Consider the following 9,958-nt stretch of genomic DNA (forward strand, 5'->3'; position numbering starts at 1 on the left):
CATAATACCATCTGGAAATAGTATTATCTCCTAATGTACATACACATCTCTGAAAATGTGCATATAGTATGTTTCTAATGAAAATATACATCCTATATTTCTGTTAGTGTTTTCATCAGCCGTGTAACTGTCTCTTTGTGAAATTACTTACGTCCTGACTCCAAGAGTTCATTCACTTTCCAATCTGTTATAATATGATGTTTTGGAATTATTTATTTTTTAATAAACTCTCCAATATTCTCAATGTTTCATATAATTTCCCCCCACTTATTCCCTTAATTGTAAGCTGGCTCTGACAGTAGTAGTTATCTATTGCTATATAATGAGTGTCCCCAGGTGTAGTGGTTTAAAAGAACAGACATTTATTATCCAATTTCTGTGGGATGGGCATTTGGGACTAGCATAGCTGGTGACTCAAGATCTTTCATGTGATTACAATCAGGATGTCAACAGGGGCTGCCGTCATCAGGAAGCCTGACAGGGGCCAAAGGATCTTCCCGCATGAAGCCTCACTTACATGGTTACTGGCAATGCACCTCAGATCCTTCCAACATGAGTCTGTCTTAGGCTGATTGAGTGGCCTCTCAACATGGCAGATGACATTCCCTAGAGGGAGCACTGCGATAGATCATGTAGGAAGTTGCAATGCCCTTAATAATGACCTTGGCTCTCTAAAGTCACACACAGCATCACTCCTGCTTTATCCCATTCATTATCAGTTGGTTACTAAATCCAGCCCCTTCTCAACAGGAGGGACGTAGAACCTCTCTCTCTCTCTCTCTCTCTCTCTCTCTCTCTCTCTCTATCTCTCTCTCTCTCTTTCTCTCTCTCTCTCTCTCTCTCTCTCTCTCTCTCTCTCTCTCTCTCTCTCTCTCTCTCTCTCTCTCTCTCTCTCTCTCTCTCTCTCTCTTTTCCCCCCGGTAATATGTTTACTAAAAGTGAACCCATATCAGTATTCCTAAACTGTAAATAATGATGGACTGAAGTATCAAATGATGCACATTAGGGATTATATATAACAGACAAAACCCCTTTAATTTTCTTATTGCCTTTATACAATCAATGTATAATATTTAAGCAAAACTGAATTTCTTGTTAAGCAAACAGTTTTGCATATGCTGCCTTCTCTTTATCTTTCTGTGTCTTTTCTTTGATTTGATTTTCTTTTCTTTCATTTGATTTTATTTGATTTTCTTTTATTTGATTATCTTTCTGTGTCTTCTCTTTATCTTTCTGTGTCTTTTCTTTTATTTGACTGGATAGCTTTATCTTCTGGTGCTACCTACCTCCTGGGCTTTCATAAGATCGATCAATGCTTGATCAGATTCTTTTAATCCTTGCCATCCTTGAGCTCTATAGTACAGTGCTTTGGTATTTGATAGATCTATGTCCAGAGCCCCAAAACAACTGTCTGTTGCTCTCTGCTAATCTGACATCTTCAGTTTAACAAGCACCAATATTCAGCATGCATCTTAAAGCTACGGGTTGAAGCTTTGATCCATCTGTTTTCTCAATAACATCCTTTGAACTTCCACATATCTTAAAACTTTTGTATGTTTTTTAATGGTCATCTCCCACAATGCTTTGTTGTTGTTGTTGTTGTTCCTGTTATTAATAATAGTTTATCTACGTCTTTTAAATCTGTGTCTGCATCCTCTGGGAAATCTGGGTGACTTTCATTAGAACCATTTTATGGGAATATTACCCAATGATCACCTTCATTCAATTCTCTGCATTCTGTAAAAACACACAATTTGGCCAGTTTTTCACCTGTTATTTCTACATTTTCCAGAATTCTTGCCGCACCCATTCCTTTAATTACTTGGCCAAATACCACATGCTTCCCATCCAAATGAGGAGTGGGGATTGTTGTGATAAAGAACTGAGATCCATTTGTATTGCAGCCTGCATTTTGCATGCTCAATAAGCATTCCTTGTCATTTTTATAATAAAAAAAATCTTCAAAATTTCACCATAGTTTCTTTCTCCACTGCCCCATTATGATTTGAGAAGTCTCCACACTGAATCATATTTTTTTAAAATAATTCAATGGAATGGACATCTTTTGAAATGGAGAGGTTCCCTGGTGGTGTGTCCAATGCCTTATTCTCCTGTACACAATGCATGAAAATTTTCTGCAGTTTTGGGTAAAATATCAAGAAACAAGTCTAAAACAATTTGACAAACTCGCTCACTTCCAATATCCACATCAAAGAAGACAAAGGGGTTATTGGGGTTGGAGGACTTAGCTTGGGGAGACAGATGTGACATTTGACTCGCAGACACATTTGGAAGCGGGCTCAGGGCACCTTGTGGCTGCCCAGCATCTGAAACCCAAAAGTGTCTCTCTTGGCGAAGAAGAGGTCCCACCTCTTGAAGGGAGGAGTATCAAATAATTTGTGATCCTATGTTATTATTTTAAATTAATTTATCTTCCAATGATAGTTGGCATACACTATTAATTAGTTTCAGGAGTGAAACATAGTCATTAAACATTTGGGCATATTTGAAAACCATCATATTGCTTATTGTCCTCACCAATGGGAGATACTCATATTTATATACCTAAGGCATCACGATCCCTGTGACAAAAAAACGGGGTGAGGTGTGGTGATACAAGAGGAGATGAGCCTATTCTGAACTGCCTACTATGTGTTCCAGAAGAGTTTTCTTTCATTTCCATGAAACCTTTTTTTGATTTTCATAGGATTATACTTTATATTTTATCATCCTTTAAATCCATATTTTCCAGAAATGTTCCTTCTCATCATTGGAGATTTTGGATCTATGCATACTACAGACTCTTTCCAACTTCTCCCATAATCCTGAGAGGGTTTAATGTCTCTGAATACTTCTTAAAATGAATGTATCTTAATTTCAATGACCTTGATTTCTGTTCCTTTTGATTCATGTACTGGATTGTCTCATATGAACGATTCTAACTCAGAAATTGTAAAGTGCAATATCACTCTCTCAGAACAACCTCTACATTTCAGATCTCTCTTTCCTTCCTGTGTGCCTTATTTTTATCTTCATTGTACCATCTACTCCATGATGCTGCCACAGGAAGCTCAGAGCACGAACACTTAGAAGTAAAGAAAATTACTTTTAAGGAAAGTAAGGAAATCAAACTTAATAAGGTCTGGCTCAGCAACTGAAAAATGCAATAATGTTTAAAGGAAAAAAAGTCTATAAAAAGATTAGTAATGTTATTACATTTACATTAATATTGTAGATTAAAATGTGGTATTGTAATAAATGTAACCAGAAGTAGCCTTACAGGATGATCAGATCATAAATTCCTAACTGGACAGGTCATGGTGGGTAGTCACATTTCAGGACTGTAACTTTCCTAGTGAAAGGTTGTCTTTGCCTTCAGCAAGCTCTGTCCATTTTTTCTGTGCATTTAGGTTAACACATCTTTGAAATGCCTCTTTTTCAGACCCCTTGGGTGTGTAACCACACCAAAGGGATCATATAACCTTAACTATCCTGTACCTTGATTTCTCCCACCTACAAGTAATCTTCTCTCCTTAATTCCAAATGTATAAAAGAAACTGCAAAACTGACATTCTCCAGAGAATTTGAGATCTTGTTTCCCAACATTGTCATTAGTTTGGCTCAATAAAATTATTATAAAAATTGTCTACATGCTTGGACCTTTCTTACATCAACATATACATTCATGGCAAAAACAGCAATATCTTAGTCACAAAGATTATGCAGTATCTTCAGACATCAGCATAGCAAAAAGAGAAATCAGGGAAAATTATTTTTCTTAAGAAGGCATGTTTATTGTTTTAGGTACAAATCCCTCCCCTCCCTCCAGCTGCCATCTAACTATGTAACAGTTGTGTTTAGTGATGTTGAAAGCAGGCAAAACTGACAAGTTTTACTTCTATAATGTTAAAATCACTTTATTGCCCATCTCCTTGACCTACATCAAAGTTCAGGATGAGTCATAAGGTCTCTAAATGTTCTTGGAAATAATCACTCCAGAGTCAGTCACCATCACCTCTCCCCTACATGAAAAAAAAATGCCCAATATACATAATAGCCAAGACATGGAAACAACCAAAATGCCCATTGGTAGATGACTGGATTAAGAAGCTGTGTTACATTTATACAATGGAGTATTACGTAGCCATAAAGAAAAAAGAAATCTTACCATTTGCAACAACATGGATGGATCTAGAGAACATTATGTTAAGCGAAATAAGCCAGAAAGAGAAAGACAAGCACCATATAATCTCACTTATATGCGGAATCTAAAGAAAAGAATAAGTGAATGAACTAATCAGAAATAGTTCTGGGGACAAAGAGGAAAAACTGAGGGTTGTTAGACGGGTGTGGGGGTGGGGATAAGGGGAAAGGTGAGGGGATTAGAAAACAGTCAGTAACCACAAAATGGCCTCAGGGTTTTTGAAAAATAATTTCGGGAATGTAATCAATAATGTTGTAAAGATTTTGTAGGGTATCTGATGGACACAGGTCCCATTTGGAAGACCACCTCAGGGAAGATGTAGATGCTTGATCAATGTACTGTACACCTGAAGCTGAACAATAATGAATGCCAACTATAATTTTATGTATATAATGTGATGGCTCCGTGCGATGTCGGAGGGATAGTGGAAGGGGGGATGGGGAAGAGGGATTCACAGTGTGAGGGATATAAATGATGAACGTCTAAGTATTACCTTGTCTTGTGCACCTGAAACTAATAATAATAAAAAAATAATAAAAATAGACCTAAAAAAAATACCCACTAAATGGATATTCATGGTGTAATAAAGCTATGTTGGCCCTATTTTTAGCACTTTGTGACACTCAATAAAATCATGACCACACAGATGATGTTCTCCACTCTCAGCTGTAATCACATACTGGTTTATCCATTCTCCTCCCTCCATTCTATCAATAACAGTTTATTAAGTGAACTATCTTTTGCATTTCCTCTGTGAAACCCTTGTTCTCCCTCACTTGTAGCAAATATCTCTTCTTCCAAATAGTAAAAGCCAAGAAGGAGCTTTGTTCTGATCTTCCTTCGGGGACAATCATGCATTCATCTGAAGGTGTACTATGAGCTAACAGCCTCCAGAGTCAGCATCTACCTTAACCATTTCCCTCAGCATCTGAGCCAAGGCCACAGTTTTCTTGGGCAGCCCGTTGCTGGCGACTGAGCATGGTGGGTGTACTACAGCCTGTTCATTTTTGTCCAAATTTTAAATCAGGCAATTAAGTTTACAGACTTGTTGCAACAATGTTGCTCACCTTTTTTGATATCAGATGGATTATTCATTATGAACTTGTACCAAATGGACAAATAGTTAACCAAGTTTACTATTTGGAAGTGCTGAGAAGGGCGTGTGAAAAAGTTAGACAACCTGAACTTTTCACCAACAATTCATGGCTCTTTCATCACGACAATGCACCAGCTCACACAGCACTGTCTGTGAGGGAGTTTTTAGCCAGTAAACAAATAACTGTATTGGAATATCCTCTCTACTCACCTGATCTAGTCCCCAGTGACTTTTGTTACCCGAAGATAAAGGAAATATTGAAAGGAAGACATTTTGAGGACATCAAAGGATAATATGAAGAATGCTTTTTTGGCCATTCCAGAGAAAGAGTTGCAAAATTGCTTTGAAGGGTGGACTAGGTGCTGGCATTGGTTCATAGCTTCCCAAGCGGAGTATTTCAAAGTTGACTCTAATGATATTCAGCAGGGAGGTATGAGACAATTTTTCTGAGTTCATGAACTTAATTGTCAGAACCTGTGTGTACCTCCCAAAAATATATGCTCATATCCTCATTCCTGGAACCAGTGTCTATGAATTTACTTGGAGAAAGGCTTTTTGCAGATGTAGGATATTAAGTTAAAGTTCTCCAGATGAGAACATCCTAAATTAAGATAGGCCCTAAATCCAATACCAAACGTCTTTATAAGAGAAAGCAAAACAAAACAAACAAAGAAACAAAGAGACAGACTCTCCAGGAAGAACTTCAAGGGAAGATGGGATCAGAGATTAGAACTATGCTGCCCCATCAGGGAATTCCTAGAACCACAAGCTAGAAGAGGCAAGAAAGGATTCTCCTCTAACACCTTTGGAGGGGCCATGCTAATCTTCTCTGTATCGTTCCAATTTTAGTATATGTGCTGCCGAAGCGAGCACAGGAGCATTCTAATTCAGTATTTTCAGAGGATGAACTTACACCCCTGGGGAAGGAAAAAATACAGTTATTTATGCAGTTCTAATTTCACTCCCTAGTCCTCCGCTCTGCACAGTTCATTCAAGCCCTAAACTCTTAAAAGATTCAAGAGAATTGATGAGTTTTGTGCCTGTTATCCCTCTTTTCACTGAGGTTTCATCTTTTACTGCTAAAATGCCCATCCCTTCCCTTTCTTTTAAAATATGCAGTGACATTGTTTCTTCAATGTGTTTTTTTTTCTTTTTTTTTTTTTTCTCTCTCCGTTGTTTGGTTCTTGTGGACCTAATGCCTCTTGCCATTTCAGTGGTGTTTTGAAATGCAACAAAGATAGACTTGTTCACAAAGGCAGGCATATTTGTGTCATAATTATTTTTATGATCTGTACACTCACTAATCTCTATCTCTAATAATACCGCCTTAATTAGACTTCTCATCATCTCTCAATTAAGAACTGAGTCCTGGTTTCCCTTCCTTTAATAATGCATTCTCAAATCCATCATCCACAGACCTTTGGCATGATTTATCTCATTTATATGGTTGGTTGTGTCTATTCTCTTTTTAAACCCTCCAATGACAGTATGGTTCTGGAACTAAGTGCAAGTCCTAAACATGGAATATACAACCTGCCTTGCATGCTCTATTGACATTATCTCATCCATAAATTTTCTCTGCTCCCAGGTTTACACTCAATGTTCTAGAATCACCTAAGGTATCTGTAGCTTTGCTAATTTCTCTAATTAAAATGACTTTCTCATTTTTATCTTTTCTTTTTAATCTCCGACTGATCTTTTAAAATAAATCAGGCATTTGTCTTCACCAGGAAGCCCTTCTTGCACACTCCTTCCCCCATCACCCCATCCTGCTCCATCCAGCTGGTTTAGTTACTGATTATTTTATTTGCTCCTGGAAGCTACCTCTATTACTGTCTTTATCACATTTATTATAATTTTCTGTAAATGATCACTATTTATTTTCCTCTGAGAGATTGGTATTTTGAAATGGGCATTGTTATTTTTTCATAGGTTTAATTTTTTGGCTTATAGCATGGTGATGGGCACACAATTGAGTGTATTGAAAATATGAATACATTAACAAACCTTTGTCCTGAACAAGAATGGAAGACAAAAGGGAAAAAGTGTTCTCTGACCTCCATGGAAGAAGTCATGTGTCTTCCATGTGAATTTTGTCTGTGTTTCTAGTCAGAATAAGCTTTTATGGCTCAGTGCTTTTACTTATGTTTGACTTTTTGCTTGTAATGCCCTTTTCCCACGTTTTCCTTACTGTATCCCCTACTACAGATGAGACATCATGATTTTTTTTTAAGCTCCCCATAGAGGAAAGTCTTATTTTAGTACAATCCATCAGAAATAATGGCATTCAGAATGTATTCTTCTTTGCTACACAAGTCAATTTTCCTACTGCTAGTAGAGCATCCATCACTCTAAGTAACAAAACAAGATACCTCCCAGAAGTTAAGAGTGGAATTATGGTAAAATCCACTTGCAGTAGTTGACCTAGCCTTGGGTACAGTATAATACTGTCATGCAATAACTCACAAATGGGTGATTGAACAGTTTTTGCCATTAAAAAGGTCAGGATTTGCTTCAGAAAAAGACTACCTGTATTGGCAGGTTTAGGTCTGTAGCAGAATCAGTATCTATGATGAAGGATATTTCAATCAGAGACAAATGGATGTTTAGTTGAGAAACACACATGAGATTGAGACTAAGGTGAATCAGTAAGCATTCTGGTCTGAAGAAATAAATGCACTGAAGATTATAGTCTTCCTATTAAATTTTAGGGAAGCATTCTCCCTCCCTCTCTCTCTCTCTCTCTCTCTCTCTCTCTCTCTCTCTCTCTCTCACTCTCTCTCACTCTCTCACTCTTACACACACACGCGCGCGCACACACACACACCAATATATAGCATTCTCTCTCTCTCACTCTCTCTCTCTCTCTCTCTCTCTCTCTCTCTCTCTCTCTCTCACACACACACACATACAAACACACAGACACACACACACACACACCAGTATATTGAGATCACTGATGAATTTGGGTTCTGTTTGCACAGCTTTTTCTCTTACTAGCTTGAAAAGATAGACTTGATCTTTCTATCTAAATATTCAAACACACATTCAGTGCTCTAGAATTTTATTGAGTGAGGCAAGTACACAAATGTATGTTGGTAGATCAATTATAAATCTTAGTTATACAGGCTTACATAATAGAATATTTGATCTGTTCAATTCCCAGGTTGTGATTTTATAAGACTTATGAGAAAATTTGTCGATAGTGAGATTGCTTGACATTTTCTTTTGCCTTTTTCTCCTTTTTCACTTTGATTGTTATTGTGCAGTCCAAGGTAACCCTTAAGTATCAGCAGAGCCTGGAATAACGACATTATTAGTCTTCTCTACTTTCAAGTTGAAGTGCATTGAACCAGTCACTAATATTTCAAACAACAAGAAATAAGTCCTGTGGAACTTTGGGGGCACCTTGCTATTCTTACCTCCTTGGTTTTGTTTGCCTTTGGTGTGTAATAACCCTTCACCTGTTTTATTTCATTATTTTAAAACATGATGCATCAAACATGTCATGTCCCAGGATGTCATGATTTAACATGGAACAGAGGAGTATTTTCAGAAAATGATATAAAAATCAGAGGTAGCAGTTGCTAGGGGATTGAAGATGTCCACATAATTATCCATTGTAGCAAAAATAATCTCTATATGTATCTTTCCTGCCTTTTTGCTTTTCATTGTGTGGAAGAATGTTGCATGTCTCATTTTCTCTTTTGGGATCATTTTCATGAGCATATGTGCCAAGTGTGAATACATCTAGTAGATGCAATAAAAAAGATGAAAGCATTCTGAATATATTTCCTGCACAACCTAGGAATTCAATCCTATAGTACTATATTCCATTATATATGAACTGTTGTAAATAGAGAAAAAATTAAATGGCCAAGATCAGAAGTATAAATTGTTAAAACTACACTCCCCTCCAAAAAAAGTGCCCAAATATGATAAGAATATTTCCTTTGGGTTTCAGTGACAGATGTTGGACTTTTTTCCTTATAGTTTATTCTAGTACAATAATAAAAGAGGCACAGAAACTCTGATATTTGTTTAAAATTGGAAATGTATAGATGTGTACCATTGTACAAATAATTATAAACAATAGCATTTATCTATTCTGAATCCACTTTGGGAAATAGCTATTTCACATCATTGGACTAGTGCAATTTACGGAACACAAAAAAACCAACTCACTAATGGGAGTCATAATTCAAATCAAAATAAACAAACAAAACACAATATTGCACTGCCTTTTAAAACTTATATTTAAAAAGAAATTTTGCCACTTACTGCCTTCAATTTGCCCTGGCCTCCTGTTTCTCTGTCATGTTTCATTTTTGTTCTTGTATGTCCTTTAAATTCTATTCTACTTTTCCACATAATTACTTTGTTTGTTTGTTTTTCTACTCTGGGCCCTTTGAATTGCAAGGGATGTGAAATCCCAGTTTGTCTTTAAGAAAAAAAGTGTATGAAAAGATACAGATGTCTGATAACTCAGGAGTAGATGAACAAATGGGTTTCAATGTGGGAAAAAGCCATGGGAGTTCTGCAGACCAAATGATCTTTTCTGCCTGCTTCTCTTTCTTCTCTTCCGTGATCCAAATCTCTCCCTGCTTTCGTGTCTCCATTTTGAGCATTTGCCTCTGGTTTTTCTATCTTGCACATAG

The 9,958-nt window shown here is 36.9% G+C and overlaps 1 pseudogene across 1 annotated transcript; it reads right to left on the reverse strand.

Annotated features, from left to right (window-relative positions):
• Window positions 1–1,265: 1,265 nt before the first annotated feature.
• LOC308510266 (peptidyl-prolyl cis-trans isomerase D-like) lies at window positions 1,266–2,271 on the reverse strand (annotated as a pseudogene). The gene has a single exon. The product of its transcript is annotated as a peptidyl-prolyl cis-trans isomerase D-like (transcript).
• Between the last annotated feature and the right edge of the window lie 7,687 nt (window positions 2,272–9,958).

Source organism: Rhinolophus hipposideros (assembly GCF_964194185.1).
Source record: "Rhinolophus hipposideros genome assembly, chromosome: 2".
In the NCBI taxonomy this organism is placed as follows: domain Eukaryota; kingdom Metazoa; phylum Chordata; class Mammalia; order Chiroptera; family Rhinolophidae; genus Rhinolophus; species Rhinolophus hipposideros.